Below are 17,784 nucleotides of genomic sequence, written 5' to 3' on the forward strand. Positions count from 1 at the left end.
GAACCTCACAGGGATCCCATGGCCCACACCCCTCTGTGACCTGGGAACTTCCTGGATTAGAGGGACTTAAAAAAGAAGAAGAAGCATTTTTTGTATCTGTATGCAGTAGCTCAGTTTCAGACTTTAATGTACTTTATTCTTCCAGCTATTTATTTGAAATGTGTTTCCACCCCACATATATATCTGTGATAGTGGGACTTAAAATAATAACTCTCCCTCAGCATGTCTTCTGCCCAAATCCCCATCACATCTGTGTGGAATTGGTTTATCCCTCTCCACAGAGAGGGCAAAATTGGGGCTATTTAAATTACTTTGGCTTTTGGTATAGGGTGGGGTGAAAGGAAGTACTTTAAGATTAAACTAGCTACCCTGGCCGGTTTGGCTCAGCGGTTAGAGCGTCGGCCTGCGGTCCAGAGAGACCCAGGTTTGGTTCCCGTTAAGGGCATGTACTATGGTTGCAGTTTGTACCTGGCCCTGGTTGGGTGCTGTAGGAGGCAGCCACTCAATGTGTCCCTTTCACGTTGATGTTTCTCTCTCTCTCTCTCCCTCCCACTCTATCTTTTAAAAAAAAATGAAAAAATGTCCTCGGGTGAGAATGAAAAAAAAAAAAAAAAGTTTAAGCTAGCTTTAGAAAATTATCCTTCAAAGTACTACAAAAAAAAAAAAAAAATCTCACCTCTGGCTAAAAAATATTTCCAATAGCTCCATGAGGTGGTGCTATCAATCACTCATACTATTCCTATTTTACATGTTGTGACTAAGCCACAGGCCCAAGGTCATGGAGTTAGTGAGGAATAAAATTAGGGCACAAGACTTGAGCTTTTCTCCACCTGTGATGCTGCCTCCTGCACAGCCCATCTCAGCGAGGCTTAGAGGAGAGAATGGAAAACACTGGTCTGAAGTCAGAGCTCTGTATCCACGTACCTGTGACTTCCCATGTAAGCCCACTAGTGCTCACTAGTTACTGAAAAGCTCGCAGAGAGCTAAATGCCCTCCCACATCTCTGGTGACTGGTCAGAGAGAGAAATGGACTGGCATCCTACCTCCTCCAGGTGGCCAGTGTTTGCTGCCCCATTTCTTAGAGTAAAACAAGATTGGAGCTAAACATCTTCATCTCAGTCCAGTTGCACTGTCCTGAGACTAGGTAAAAAATTCTCCTAAAATATGACAAGCATTTGACCACTAGTCTTCATCTCCAATATTGTGACTATTCCAGTTCTTTGGGCCATTATAGATATTTTAGTGGTAGGTTGAACAAGGATGCTTAGCCCTGACCAGTTTGGCTCAGCAGTTAGACCATCAGTCCAAAGGGTCAAGGGTTTGATTCCTACTCAAGGGCACTTAACCTGGTTGCAGGTTAGATCTCTGACCCTGGTAGAGGTTGTACGGGAGGCAATCAATTGATGTTTGAGGCAACCTTTCTCTCTCTCTCTCTCTCTCTCTCTCTCTCTCTCTCTCTCGCTCTCTCTCTCTCTCTCTCCTCCCCCTTTCTCCCTCCCTTCCACTCTATCTAAAATCAATGGAAAAATATCTTTGGGTGAGGATTAACAAAAATAAAAATAAGAAAGGTAACTTGAATGTTTCCCACAGAGGTTTCTTCTTAGCTGAGACTCTTCATTAAAAGCTCTTGGTTACATGAGAAAACTGTGGCTGGTTAACTCTGTTGACTTATTTAACTAATACCATTCACTCAGGAAACTCACCTAATCATGCCATGCTGAATTTTTCGTGTTTGATACATTTAGTATCAGCTTCTCTATGGGCATAAAATCATCCAGGGATAACATTATTCATAGACTTAATCTAGCCTTAAACCCTGATATGCCTTTTGATCCATGCAATTGCATTCTCTGACAAAGAGGTGCAATAAAGAATATTACAAAGATTAATAAAAGATCATAATAATTGAAGGTGCTCCTCAGTAAAAAGACTGTCCGCAAAAGGCAGCAGAGCCACAAGTCCACGGAGATATGAGAGGCAGCATAGTTCCTCTAGGAATAACAGTAGCACAGCCTTTTAGTTATGTAAACTACTTCTGTGTCACTAGAGAAAAATGGTAGTTTTTAAAGCTGACAATGTTAAGCTGTTTATGGTTTTAAAATATATTTAATATGTCTCTTACAACTATAAAATTGAAACATTTTTCCTTGAATCACAGGTCCTTGAAAATAATAGGAGAGATATTTAACAAACATGCTTACTTAAAATGTATGAAAATAACTTTTAATGATGGCAATACAAAAAAGCCTTTGGAAACTTCTTTTTCCCCCTCTTTTCATAGGCTGCTGCCAAGAGGAGATGAATAGTGTCTTTGAGGGATTCAAAAACATCCGGTGTGAATGAGGAATCTCAGTTAGAGAGCCAGAATTTATTCTATTTTCTGTATTTAAACCATTTTCAACAAAGGCTGTTCCCAAAACTGTCTGTTACAGTGTCTTCCTGCTGCACCAGATGTGGAATAATTCTCTACCCCATCCTTCTTCAAACACATCTCCCTGCCTTGCTCTTGTGAGCTTCCTGTACTGAGGTCGGGGATACCGAGGTCTTGGATCCAGCCTCTCTTCTTTGCCTCAGTACTGGGGGAAGTTCTGGGACATATGAGTGGGTCAGGAATCAAGTACTGTATGAAATGTGCTTCTTATGAAGGCTTTATCCACTTACAGGCATGCAACATCCCCAGGGGGGACTCCTCTGGGTGAGACCCAGTGTGAGCCTCAATAATACCCTCTTGCAAAGTGGAAGCCTTTCTTCCCCTCAGGGAAGGCTCTGTGATTTAAGGAAGTATAAATATATTTAGTTGCACCCGTTCTCCCTCCAGTCATTCTCTTGCACACACAGAGGAAAGAAGAATGAGACTTTCTACCCCTTACCTGTTCTCAAGGTGATGTATGTAATATATAGCTTCTGGAGTTTTGCTCACTATTCTAATAGTCCTAATAGAATTCTCTAGGAATACAAACACACAAATATAATTATACTTTTCTTCCAACTTCTAACTAGATGTAGCAATAATACATGTGCAATGACCCATTTCCATCAAATGTTCATACTGTCAGATATTCTGTTTATCACAAGGCCTACCTGCAGCCGCTCATTATTGGTGGAGATAGAGATGTTGCCTGTGCTCACTCTGCAATTCCAGTGGCACTCCCCTTTTACTTCTATCCAGCTAATTATTAAGGCTTAGGTAAGTTTCTTTCCTCTCCCTTCTTCCCCATCAGTTTGCTGGCCTTGCTCTCTGTTGAATTCTACTCCCCTCTCGTGTGGTATCTCTCACTCTAGTTAGCTCTGTCCTGCTCCAAAGGACCTAGCCCTTATCTTACCTTACAGAATGCGTAATTTTCATTTCTCTGGAGTATGTGCCTTACAAATTTCTTCATCCTTTAGCAAGTTTTCAATGTCATAAAATATTATTGTCATAATGATGTGAGCCTGCGAGCTGTAAGCCCTGACATGCGTCGAGAGTTCACACAATCGGCTTGTGTATGACTAATTGGTGGTTAAGCCAGTGAACAGCCCTAGGAAGAGATGCGAGGGTATGGAAAAATAAAGAAGGACTAATGTGTCCCTTTGGCCACATCATCCCAGGTTTTCTGAAATTTAGCTCATGCTACTCTTCAACCTCGTATCTGCCTTCATGCTCACTACTCCATTTCTCCCTTCCCTCCCCATGACCCCCAGCACTAATTAACAGTTGTGACATCGCCTTTAACCTGGGGCAGTAACACAAGATTTCATGCTGAGAGTGACATACAACAGAGGAGCAGTAAATGCGCTGGAGCAGAAGCTGAGGGAGAGGCTCACCCCAGTGCTGTTGATGAAATACCTGGAGGAATTCTGTCCCCAGAAGTACATCCATGCAGTCCACACAAGCAGAATCAGTCACAGCGAGGGGGCCTGTCCAGCTGCTATCATCTTCTAATGTTAACTTTTTCTCTTATCCAGACAACAAGAGGAGGCAGAAATTTCTAAATTTCTTCTAAGAATAACCTTATTATCAGCTTCTAATGATTTGGTTCTCACTTCCATTTCCATTTTGCAAAATTAATCACATGAAATAAAAAAGAAAGCTCTTTGTCAGAGTAATAAAGAGAAAAAAACATCAGTAGTTTAGTGAGCAGTTTTTATAATTTTACTAATTTTTTAAAGGAGAAAATAAACCAATTACAAAGATTAGATGTTATAAAGTTAATTGTTAATCAGGGGCTGTGATAAGACATTTTAAGACCTAATATCAAATTGAGAGCTCGGTTAACTTACCCTGGGAGACAAGGTTCACTTAAAAGCAGATTAGAAAGTTATACAGCGAGAACAGGTAGGGGACCAAGATCAGTCAGTGAGAGCTCACTATATGGATGCAAATAAGATACGAAATACTGTAGAGGTGGTCAGGGTCCTAAAGGACGAAGGATTGTTTTCATTGCTTCACAAAGCTATCATCTGTACACAGTTCAGCTATAGACTTTCTGACTGCAGGTGCTGGATCAATACAACCCCCCCAAAACCCACAAAACATTTTGCATTCTTTTCAAAAGGTAACTATTGAAGCAAATCCTAAGACATCAACATGATTTCTAGAGAAGAAAAGAGGATTAAGCAGCTTCAATTTTCACACTGATTTGTTGGAGGTTTCATTTCCATTAAACACTGCATTGTATATACTTTTCATATGTATCTTTATATTTGCCTCTATCTGTGTTAACATAGAGAGAGGTACTATACAAAGGGAACTGAGAAAAAGAAAACTTGTTTCATAATTTTTCTTTTTTTCCCCAGTTTTTATTGATTTATTTTTGTTACAGATGTTTCTCCTTTCCCCCCCCCCACCCCAGACCTCCTCTTCCCCATCCGGCCCTCCCTCCCCTAGCATTGTTGTCTATGTCCATTGGTTATGCATACATGCATATAAGTTCTTTGGTTCATCTCATCCATACCCCTTGTCCCCCCACTCCAAGGTTTGTCAGTCTGGACCATACTCCTTTCTATGTCTCTCAATCTATTTCATTCATCAGCCCACCTTGTTCATTATATTCCACAAATAAGTGAGATCATGTGGTATTTGTCTTTCTCTGCTTGGCTTGTTTCACTTAGCATAATACTTTCCAGGTCCCTCCATGTCATCTCAAATGATAAAAGATCTTTCTTTCTTACAGCTGCATAGTATCCCATTGTGTACATGTACCACAGTTTTTTATCCACTCATCTACTGATGGTGGACACTTGGGTTGTTTCCAGATCTTAGCTATTGTAAATATTGCTGCTATGAACATGGGGGTACATATATTCTTTCTGATTGGTGTTTCAGGCTTCTTAGGGTATATTCCTAGAAGGGGGATCACTGGGTCAAATGGAAGTTCAATTTTTATCTTTTTGAGGTAACACCATAGTATTTTTTATAGTGGCTGCACCAGTCTGCATTCCCACCAGCAGTGTATTAGAGTCCCCTTTTCTCCACACCCTCACCAACACTTGTTGTTTGATGATTTGTTAATGGCAGCCATTCTGGCAGGTGTGAGGTATAATTTTTCTTTATGCTTATTTTCTGGAAATTTTTATTAGACCTCCTTCTACTCTGGCCAGCTCTCCTGAGCAATGCCACAATCAATAGTTAATAGCTCACACAGGCAAAATAACAAAGGAAACAAACAAAAGAAAACCCTATAGCAACAAGCTAAACATGCTTTCAGCATTAGCTGACATTTGTAAGCTCCCTTCATGTATATGATGAGTTTCTACATTCACATCTGATTTTTCACTTGTGTGAGCTTGTCATGTTCCTTACTGGTATCAAAGTCAAAGGTTCATTTGTTTTGCTATGGGATTTCCCCCTCTTGGCAAAATTTCAAAGCAGGAAATTTTAGGAGCTATACCAAATGTGCAGGTATTTAAGTCAGACAGGGCATTCGCTAATGCAACATTCACCAGTTACTAACTTGCCGTCTGTTGTGCACGTTATTTGACTTCAGGCTAATATCACAACACAGCAACATCTACCAAGCAAGGTTCATGGGAAGACTAAATGATATATGTAAAGCATAAAACTGATACATAACTGGGATTAAATCAATTCAAGTTATTTATTATTGCCACAGATTATGTGCATTAGACTCTATATCTTGAAAGTTTTTTCTATATAAATTTCTGAGATTGGAGTAAATTATAATTGAGGAAGTTAAATCATCCTTTTATTTTTTATAACCAAGCATTAGGTAAGCAGCATATCTTCTTGTTCTATATTCTGGAGCTAAAATGAATAGCTGTATCATCCAATAACTCAAAGCTAACTAGGGAAGACAGAAACCGAAACACATTATTATAACAGATTGTGTTGTGTACAAATCAGTATATGGATAATGTATACTTGAGACTGACATGAAGATAATTCAGTTCAGTCAGCACAGAAAAAGTCTCACTTGCCTGACTCTCAGAGGATAGGTAGAAGTTCTCAGTATAAGTAAACAAATAGTTCAAATAGTTCAGTATAAGTAAACATACATAGATAGATCTGAAACACAGAACTGCCTTACAGTTATATATGGAGGCTTAATGAACCATAAATTATAAAGAATTCATAAATTACATTGACAATAAACAGATTAAAAATATTGGTGTGACTTGATTTAAAAAACTAGTTCACCTTATTGGCAATCATATACCCCCTTTTCTGAGCCAGCACTGCAAGTACTGACATGCACACTCTCTATTCAGCTTCCTTGCAGCTTGTATATATTGAATCCTGTATATATGGATATATTGTCTAATGCATATATTGAATCATGAAAACAACTATGAATTCGCCTGCAGTGGCTTGCTTTTCACCATCCATTTTTCTTTTTTCAAATAACATCTCATTTGCTTTTGGAAAACTACCACTTCCCCATTAATGGTTATGCAGTATTGGTAGCATTTCCTAGGATTTTATCAGCACAACTTTTTCCCTTGGCCATAGTGACTGAGGTCAAGGAAGAATTTCAGTATATCAATTTATTTATTTGATGAATTTATAAATTAATGGATGAATATAGACTTGAGCCAATAGGTACATTGTATTATCCTGGCCATCAGCATTGTTTCAGACATTGGCCAGTATTTTAATCTTGTCCCATATGTGTGTTCCTCAGAACAATGGCTCAGCATGCTAGACAACAGTACTCTCTCTCTCTCTGCATTGGGTGGTAAGAGAATGTCAAGACTGCTGAGGTTGCTACTGCCATTTACATCCATGGAAGGCACCATTCTGAGTGCTGAGCTAGCCCAGGGAGCGGGGAGCAGTGTAAAAGAGAAATTCTTATCATGAGGATTCTAGTTTTCTAATTAAACTGAACTATTTGTTTGTATTATAAAAAATACTCCAAGTTTATTACTCCAATTGAAGTTGAATCAATCATTTAGAGCAGAAAGAATCCTGACCGATAGATACCATTATCTTTTTTGACAACAAGTTGTAGTGATTAGTGTAGGTCTGTAACCTTTGACTTCCAAATTCTGAGATCTTTCATGTTTGTAAAAAGTCAGTCTATTCTTATTAACTCTCCACCAATTTTACAAAATCAGGACAATCCAGGCATCATTATCCACATAACTGAGAGGATTCAAGTGCAATGTTTTCTGATGCCTGTTCCCACCTTAATTTTTTTTTTCCTTCATTTTACTAACTTTCCTCTCTGGTTCAGAAAATCAATTTCCATTCCCATGGGTCTCCAATTGGACTTTCAGTCTCTCAGTTTCCTGTGTTATCTTATTAGTACCATTTTTATTTTAGGTATATTTTATTAATGTGTTAAGCTAACATGCAGAAACACATTCTTATAATCTGTGTTTTTAGGTAACTATTAAAATGTGAGAACAACTATCTCTAAACATCATTGCACCAAAGTTTAAAATCACTTTAATACAGAAATTATTGAAAAATAATGATTTAGAAGAGAGTATTATAATTTACTAATACTCATAAGGTTGCCACAAATTGGGTATGAATAACCAATATCCAAAATGGTAAAATATGATAAGGTATACATAACATTAAAAACATATTGTGCATACTTTAACTTCTTTTTTTTCTGAAGCAGGAAGTACTTCAGGTTTATCATTCAACAGCAATTAGCATTTTACTGTTAATTTATAATGGGATTCTTAATAGAGAATTCTCATTGCTTAATACATAAGTAAAGTTTTATCTATTTAAATTGACTTTACTTCAATCCAGTTTTTTTCACTTACGTTCACTATATTAATATACATAGAATGTTAATTAATATCTACTCTCTCTATTTTTCCTGCATCATTTTTTTTTTTCAGTAAGTGACTTCAGGGAAAATTCAACTTACTGGGAATGGATTAAAAGCAGTTACATATTCTCATCCAATTTACAAATTAGTCTTTCTAATTAAACTCCAAACTTAAAATTTTCTTTGTTTTGAAGTCAACCTGTTGAGTGTGTATAGAATTGGCCAAGTATGTTTCTTCTATCTTGATGGTAATAAGTAATGTGTAGGCTTGTAGATCTTTATTATTGTTCATTACCAGTATGCTTTAAATTTTATGTCTTTGAAACTATAAAATAATGTTCCTGTAATTCAGTTCTTCTTAATGTGTCTACATTAAATAGAATGTATAATGAAACTAAGATCTGAGCATTTTTAGAAATTTTGAGCTGCAGTTATCACTTGAGTCAGAACAGTGTCAAATATGGAACCCAAACAACATAATTGGTGCTTTGAGATTGAGGTTGAGTGACATTCCCTTGAACAAATTTTAATGCTTATGCATATTTAAATTAAAATTTTAACCTCCTGACATTCAAACCAACAAGCCATTCACCATCCAACTAGGGAGGCATGTCTGACAAATGAGATGACACAGAGCAAAAATCATTTTTTTATCTATGCTAATTGACCAAGGGCATTCCAAAAAACCTCGCTGTTTGCTAACAATTTGACAGTAGATCCTGATAGTAGCCCAGATTTTCTGACTGATTATACAGCAAGAATTTACTAAATGGCTGCTAGCTAGAAATGATAGTATAATATGTATTCAAGTCATGACATCCATTCATTTTTATGATTTTACTTTTTGTGTGGCAGGTAGTTATCCTACACAATGCAATGTTTTGCTTCCAGGAAAATCAGATGAGCTAGAACTTGGTCCTCTATTATATGCACTGCCCCTCCCTATCAGAACTTGCCTGTCCAGAAAAGTGCTACTGATCTTATTTCTTTATGATCCATATTGTCAGCTTCAAATTAACAGGGCTCTGGCAGGGAAGTTTGCCTGCAAACATGACCAGAGCCAGGTTGGCAGGTCAGATGCCATAGTTGTTTTGCCCCAACATAATCTTCTCATGACCCATTTTGGTGCCATGCAGCTACAGGGATGTGATGGCTGAGAATTCTAACCTCAAATAAAATTGATATCCTCGTGCATAGCCAAGTCACAGTGAGGAAAAGGATAATTGTTCAGTCATTCCATGCTATTGCAAATTTATATTTTCATTTCACATTTATCATGGTGCCAGCTTTAGAGTAAAAGGCCAAAGTAAAAATTTTCATGTTCAACAGCAGGCACTAGTGAAAATGATTGTATCTGACTTAATCTGAACTTGCAGTGAAGAGTTGACACTGAAATTGGGAAGTTGCCAGGGGCCTTTGGCTTCATTCCATAATTGTCAAGTTTCATGACATTGAGGAAATTATTTTAATTCTAAGGAACAGGAGTTCTTTTGCATCCTGAGATCCAAAGCTGCTACTTAAATCAAAATACACCAATGTTTATGGCACTGAAATAAAGAAGACCCTCCTTGTCAATTGCTTCTGTTTATTTACTGCAAGTCCCGGATGAAAAACCGAGTTTTGCCACTCACATTAAAAATAGCATAGCAAATTCATAGAGAAGTTTCTTCAAAGAGCGGAAATGATTATCAGGTCTGATTAAACTCACAGTGTCCTTGTGAGGGAGATGCAAAGTGGCAGAGTATTTTCTCTAATTTCAAGTTCAGGAAAGTAAGACACACAAAAGTTAAGTGGCTGGTCTCCATTTACTCAAATAAATGTATTCAGGAGTTGAGCCAGAAATAAAGATCAAGTCTCATGCGCCAGGCCCCATGCTGCCTCACAACTTTCCAAAGCTTCCTTTTGACAAAAAGCTTTCCCCTACTTCAAGACTAGATTCAGACATACTGCCATCTACCGACCCACCAAGGGATGTCCTGCTTTCCCTTCAGAATTCCATCTGCAGGATAGCAATCAGCTGTCTCCTGGACTGTGTAGAAGAGTGATGTAAGAGGTAAGCAGCATTCTTAGTATGTATAAAACAATGCAACAATACACTAGGCTGTTTGTTCACAGAACATCCTTGAAGTCATCTGTTCTTCTCCGTGCCCTTATTGTGACATACTCTTCCAAGGATTTGAACATTCTAAAACAGACTTTTTATTCCACAGAAACCAGTTTGAAGAATGCCATGCTAGTTTTGTGTTGTCTATATTGTTTCTTACCAGAGTCCTATGAAATGTGGTAGTTATTTATCCTACATGGTGCCAAGAAAGGAATAAGAAACAAACCTAAATAACCACAGTCCTAAGCTTGTAGAAAATGCAATAAAATGTCCTAAAAGGGCTCTAATAAGTGGAAAACAGGATCCTAACTCTATTTTGCCTTTGTTCAGAGCCAAGATGCCTTTGTTCTGAGCCAAGCCATTCTTTTCCCAGAAACTCTGTTATCTTCTTTTGCCACATCAACCCTTTATATCCTGCCTGCATTTCCTATAGGATAACATAATAATTTCAGACTTAAGTTATGGTGAACACAGTTACTGATTTAATCTTATTAAAATAGTTGTTAAAGTTATGATGCTTGTTTCTCTCTGTTGTTCATCATTGTACTTAGTTCATTGTTTCTAAGAAAAATAGATTAATTTAAATACTTAAAATTGATATTTCTTTTTGATGAGAAAAATTGAATAACATTAATATCTCAATACAGAATCAATGTATACAAGAGCAATTCAAACAGCAGCAAAGAGGTATCTGTGCCACCTGGTACTTGTTCATATCCTGCGTCAAGATCTTCAAAAAAATGTCTTTTCTGTGATGGTGGTTTACAGACACCATGGTTAAGAAATGTTGAATACAGAATTTATTTCTATTCTTTTGGGATATAAAAGCTTATGTTCATGATAATGTAATTGTTTTCATGATAGAATTTTCTTGTCTTTACAATTAGTGAAGCAGAAATTATCCTTTGAAGTTCACAATTTGAAATAAGATCTGGAAAAGACCATTCATTTAATTTGGAATGAATATTTACAGAAATATCTTATTTTGAGGTCATTTTGGGCAGAAATGAGATATGGTGTGGTTTCCACATTTTTAAAATATCAATAGGTTGTCAAAAGTTACAAAAGAGCCCTGGCCGGTTTGGCTCAGCGGTTAGAGCATTGACCTGGGATCTCCAGAGAGACCTGGGTTCGGTTCCCGCTAAGGACATGTACCTTGGTTGCAGTTTGTCCCTGGCCCTGGTTGGGTCTTGTGGGTGGTAACCATTTGATGTGTCCCTTTCACATCGATGTCTCTCTCTCTCTCTCTCTCTCTCTCTCTCTCTCTCCCCACTCCTCTCTCTCCCTCTTTCTCCTTCCCACTCTATCTAAACAAAATATCAAAAAATGTCCTCTGGTGAGGGGAAAAAAAAGTTACAAAAGAGGTGGGGAGTATGAGTAGAGATACATTAAAAAATGAAACATTCGGGTATTTTACTGACTCAGTAAAACCAGAAAATTGCAGAATTCTTAAAAAGTTTACAGAGAGAAAACTTCAGCCCAAATATCTGGCCTTCACATGTTCAGTCCTTACTGAGGGCCTAATAGATGTCGGAGAATAAGAGCGAGGTCAGGGAACATTGAGATGGAAAATGAGAGACGAGAGGGAATGAGAAGAGATGGAAGAAATGGGAGATGTCAAAGCATTGAATGCCTTTGGTATGAACTAGCACGAGGAATCAGATGTTAGAGTTTGTCTGAACTAAACTGACCCACTGAACTTTTTGAAAACAGTAACAAAAACAGAATGTTCTTTAGCTCTGTTCTATTGAAAGCACACGCATCTGTAACAATCTTCCACAAAATGATTATTTATACTCGCTTCTCTTTACCACATGGGGACAGTGCATGGCATTGTAAGAGTGGTTGATTTAAAATGCCCGTAGAGCCCTTTTCTTGACATAGAAAGGTGAATTAGTTCAATAGTGGTGCTCGCATTTCCTATGCTATTTATCATTTTTATTATTATATTTTAGATTGTTATAGAACTATAACATATTTTCCTAAATGAAGAGTACAAAGAATTCCAAATGAGATTTCAGGCCTTAGTACGAATAAGCATGGCTTTTCTTAAGTAGAAAAGCATGCAGTTGGCTGTAGTTTCTAACCTAGGTGAGCCACAAGAAACAGGCTAGAGTGTAAAATTCTGGCTGAGTTGAGGAGACAGTTTTAGAGGTCAGAACCAAAGAGCTAGGGGTCACAGAGCAATTACCAAAGGGTAAAAAGTTGCAAAGAAAGAAATCTCTGCAGTATGCAGAAGGTATGGCTCAAGTTTTTAGTGGAGTACTGATCTGTACATTTGTGTGAGAAATCTTCCTGTAGCTGAGGAAGAAAAACACCACATGGAGAAATTAAGTAGAACAACCAAAGTTGCCTGTTTCCCACCAACCGAAAGAGTCAATTCATTGAGGATCCAACAATTCCAAATACATTTACATGTAGTAACACAACTTCAAAATACATGAAGCAAAAAATAGATAGAATTACAAGAAGAGATAGATAGAGCCACAATTAAAGTTGGAAAGTTCAACACCCTGCTCTCAATAATTGATAAAAGTAATGCCAGTTTTATCCAAACTTCCAAAAATTGAACAAAACCAGAAAAACTTTACAAGAAAACTAGAGGCCAGTATTTCTCATGACCACAGACAGTAAATGAATCAAACCATATGTAAAAGGAACAATGCATCATTATCAAGTAGAGTTATGCCAGAAAATGCAAGGCTGGTTTAACATTTGAAAATTTATTAATAATTTACCACATTCACAAATGAAGAAAAAAAAAAAACATGATAATTTCATTAAAACATAAAAATGCTTGATGAAATACAACATTTATTCCCAATTAAAACAAAAAATCTCTCATTATAAGGAAAAAAACAAGAACTTGATTTATTTTTATTTTTATTTTTTTTATTTTATGAATTTTTATTTATTTTTTTGTTACAGATATTTTACCTTTTTACCCCATTGGCACCCCCCACCCCACCCCCCCTCCACCCTGTCCCCGGCTTAGTTGTCCATGTCCATTGGTCATGCATACATGCATATAAGTTCTGTGGTTTATCTCTTCCCACCCCCCACCCCCATCCCCTCTTCTGAGGGATGTCAGTCTGTGCCCTACTTCCATGTGTCTGGGTCTACTGTATTCCTCAGACTGTTATGTTCATTATATTCCATATATAAGTGAGATCATGTGGTATTTGTCTTTTTCTGCTTGGCTTCTTTCACTTAGGATAATACTTTCCAGGTCCCTTCATGTCGTCTCAAAGGATAAGAGATCTTTCTTACCGCTGCATAGTACTCCATTGTGTATATGTACCACAGCTTTTTTATCCATTCGTCTACTGGTGGACACTTGGGCTGTTTCCAGATCTTAACAAGCACTTGATTTAAAAAAAAAAAAAAAAAAAAAAAAATCTAAAAATAAACCTACTTGATGTTAAAAATTGATTGCTTTTATCCGAAGATCAGAAACAAAGAAATCTCATTACTTCTATTCAACATTGTATTAGAGGTCCTAGGCAATGCAGGATGGTAAAATCAATCAATCAATTAATTAATCAATAAACAAACCACATTCAGATTGGAAAAAAAAGAAGTTAAATCTATGGAGACAACAAATGCAATGGCATCTACAAAAAAAAAAAAAAAAGCTGGTAGAATCAATAAGTTTAGAAAATTTGCAAGATGCAAAGTCAATATAGAATAAATAAATTGCATTTGCACATGCTAACAATGAAAAATCAGAAATTTAAAAATAACATCTGTTATAATATAAAAAATGTATAAATTATTTATGGATAAGTATGATGAAAGATATGCAGACCTTGACACTGAAAACTATTAAGCATTCTTGAGTGTATTTAAATAACACAACAATAAATGGAAAAATAGTCAATTCATGTTCATAGATCAGAAGATTCAATATTGTTAAGATATTAATTCTTCAAGAATTAATCCATAGGCAATCCAATTTCAATCAAAATTCAACAGGCTGCTCTATGGAACTTGGATGTATAATTCTAAATTTTCATAAGAAAATTGAAGGGTTTTAAAAAGTTAAAATAAATTTGAAGAACATCGTTGAGTGATTATATAACTTGACTTCAATACAGATTATAAAAGCTATAGTAATTAAGACAGTATAATATTGACATCAAGATACATAAATAGATCAATGGGACAGATTAAAGAATCCAGATTTTGATTTTCAACAAAAGTGCAAAGACAATTAAATGAAGAAAGAATAGTCTTTTCAAAAAATAATACTGGAACAGTTGGATATCCACATGCAAAAAAATAATAAAATTGAATCCATATCTCATATCACGTACAAAAATTAATTCAAAATTAATCAGAGACCCAAGAATACAGTTAAAATTATTGAAATCACTAGAAGAAAACAGGAGACATTCATTGTTATCTTGGGTTAAAAAAGATTTCTTACATTGAAAAAAAAACACCTAAAAGCACAAATATACACAAGAAAAAAAGTGATAAATCTTATGTAATCAAAGTTAAGTATACTTGCTTATCAAAATACAACCTTAAGTCAGTAAAAGAAAACCACAGACTGAGGAAATATCTGCAATTCATACAGTTGACAAAGGATTTATATCTGGAATATAAAACTTTCAAAATAAGAAACAAAAGCACACTAAATCTTGGGCACAGTTTTTAAAATTAGTTAATTAGTTAATTTATTTTTGTTACAGATGTCTCTCCTTTTTCTCCCATTGACACCTTCCTCCCTACTCCCGTCCCACCCCCACCTTCACAGTATTGTTGTCTGTGTCCATTGGTTATGCATATATGCATAGAAGTTCTTTGGTCTCTGTCTTCCTGCCCTCCCACATCGCCTCCCTCTGAGGTTTGTCAGTCTGTTCCTTACTTTCATGTCTCTGGATCTATTTTGCTCATCAGTTATTTTATTCATTCAATTCTACAAATAGGTGAGATCATGTGGTATTTGTTTTTCTCTGATTGGCTTATTCCACTTAGCATAATACTCTCCAGGTCCCTCTATATCATCTCAAAGGGTAAGAGATCTTTCTTTCTTAGAGTTAAACAGTATTCTACTATGTAAATGTACCACAGCTTTTTCATCCACTCATCTACTGATGGACACTTGGGCTGTTTCCAGATCTTAGCTATTGTAAATAATGCTGCTAGGAACATAGGAGTGCATATATTCTTTCTGATTGGTGTTTCAGGCTTCTGACGGTATATTCCTAGAAGTGGGATCACTGGGTCAAATGGCAGTTCCTTTTTTAATTTTTTGAGGTAACACCATAGTGTTTTTCATAGTGGCTGCACCAGTCTGCATTCCCACCAGCAGTGTCCTAGAGGCCCCTGTTCTCCACACCCTCACCAACACTTACTGTTTGATGATTTGTTGATGGCAGCCATTCTGACAGGTGTGAGGTGATACCCCATTGTTGTTTTAATTTGCATCTCTCTGAAGATTAGTGATGTTGAGCATTTCTTCATATGCCTCTTGGCCTTGAGCAAAATTTTTAAACACTCTCCACAAAACACATATGAATGAGCTCAGTCTCCTCCTCCCACATTCCCAATACACACAAAGAAGAACTCTGGTGAGCACACAGGGAGAGGGCGACTACCACCCAGTCAGGAGAAGAGGCCTGAGAAAGAAGCACACCCTGTCAGCCCCTTAATCTTAGACTTTCCAGCCTCCAGAGTTCTGATAAATAAATTTCTCTTGTTTTTGGGGAAAAAATATATAGATGCTATATAAGCACAAAGATGTTCAAGTTATTGATCACTAGGGAAATGCAGACTACAATGAAATATTTCTACATATTAATTAGGATGTTTTCACTTAAAATGACTCACTCAACCAAGTATTGTGAAGGATGTGGAGCCATCCCCACTCATAAGTATTTGTATAAATAAGTGAAAGAATATGTCCATAGAAAAGGTGGTTCATAGCAATGTTATATGTAATATACAAAACCTGAACACAATCCAGATTTTCATCAACAGGTGAATGTTTGAATGAAGAAATGGTGGTAACATGAAGTACTGCTCTGCCTACAAAACAAACAAAACAATGATACAGGAAAATAACATGAATGAATCACAAAATAACTGTGCGGAGTGAAATACGCAAGAGAAAATGAATACACATGTATGATTACATTTATATAAAATTCTAGAAGATACAAACTAATTCACAGTAATAGAAAGTGGGTCAGTGATTATGTGGACATTGGTGTGGGTGGTGGGGTGTGTAGGAAAAATAGATTATAAGGGACAAAAGGAAACTTTTGATGATATATTCAGTATCTTGATTGTGGTGATGGTTTCATAAGTGTATAATATGTCTACACTTATACAATTATATTATTTCTAAACAGATTATTTTATGCCAATTATTCCTTTTAAAAAACAGAAAGCATCCCTGGCTGGTTTGGCTCAGAAGTTGGAGCGTCAGCCTGTGGACCAGAGAGTGCCGGGTTTGGTTCCCACTAGGGGCATATACAAATAAATAAAAAATAAAATAAAAAACATAAAGCAGCCCTGGCCAGTTTGGCTCAGTGGTTAGAGTGTCAGCCCTTGGACCAAAGAGCTGCGGGTTGGATTCTGGTCAAGGGCACTTACTTTGGTTGCAGTTCAGTCCCCGGCTCTATTCGGAACCTTATAGGAGGCAACTGATCGATGTGTCTCTTTCACATCAGTGTTTCTCTCTCACACTTTGATGTCTCTCTCTCTCCTGCCCCACCCCCTACCTTCCCACTCTATCTGAAGATAAATGGGAAAAAAATATCCTCAGGTAAAAATTAAAGAAAACACAAAGCAATGAGTAGAAGGAGATAAATTGGCTGTGCTGGGTTAAAATATATGCCAAGAAGATGATCCCAATTATTTCTTTGCTTGTATCCATGTATTCTGCAGTGTCACTTTGTAGGTCCTTCCTTCAGAAGGGAAGCCTCCAGACAGTGAGGTATTATTCAACACCAAAAAGAAATGAGCTATTATGACATGAAAAGCCATGAAGGAAGTTTAAGTGCATATTGCTATGTGAGAGAAGCCAATACAAGAAGGCTATATACTGTATGATTCGAGCTACATGGCATTCCGGAAAAGGAAAAACTGTGAATATAGTAAAAAGATCAGTGGTTGCCAGGGATTGTGGTGGGAGGAAGGGAGGGAGATTAGGCAGAGCACAGAAGATTTTTGTATTGTGATTTCCCAAGATACCAGTCCTTTATTTACTTATTAAGGATACTCTAAAACTGGTAGACAATGTTTCTGATAGTTTAGAAATGAAAGAATCTAGTAGATTAAGCATTAAATATATTTGATGATTTTTAATATACAAAAAATCTCAAAGTATGGATTCCAGAGCAGGTGCAGTGGTTCATTAATAATGCAACTGATCTTCATTTATTTTTCTATTTTTCCTCTCTTCCATTCTCACCTGTAACCTTCCAGGTGCTTCTTTCC

Source organism: Molossus molossus, unplaced genomic scaffold (genome assembly GCF_014108415.1).
Source record: "Molossus molossus isolate mMolMol1 unplaced genomic scaffold, mMolMol1.p scaffold_m16_p_13, whole genome shotgun sequence".
In the NCBI taxonomy this organism is placed as follows: domain Eukaryota; kingdom Metazoa; phylum Chordata; class Mammalia; order Chiroptera; family Molossidae; genus Molossus; species Molossus molossus.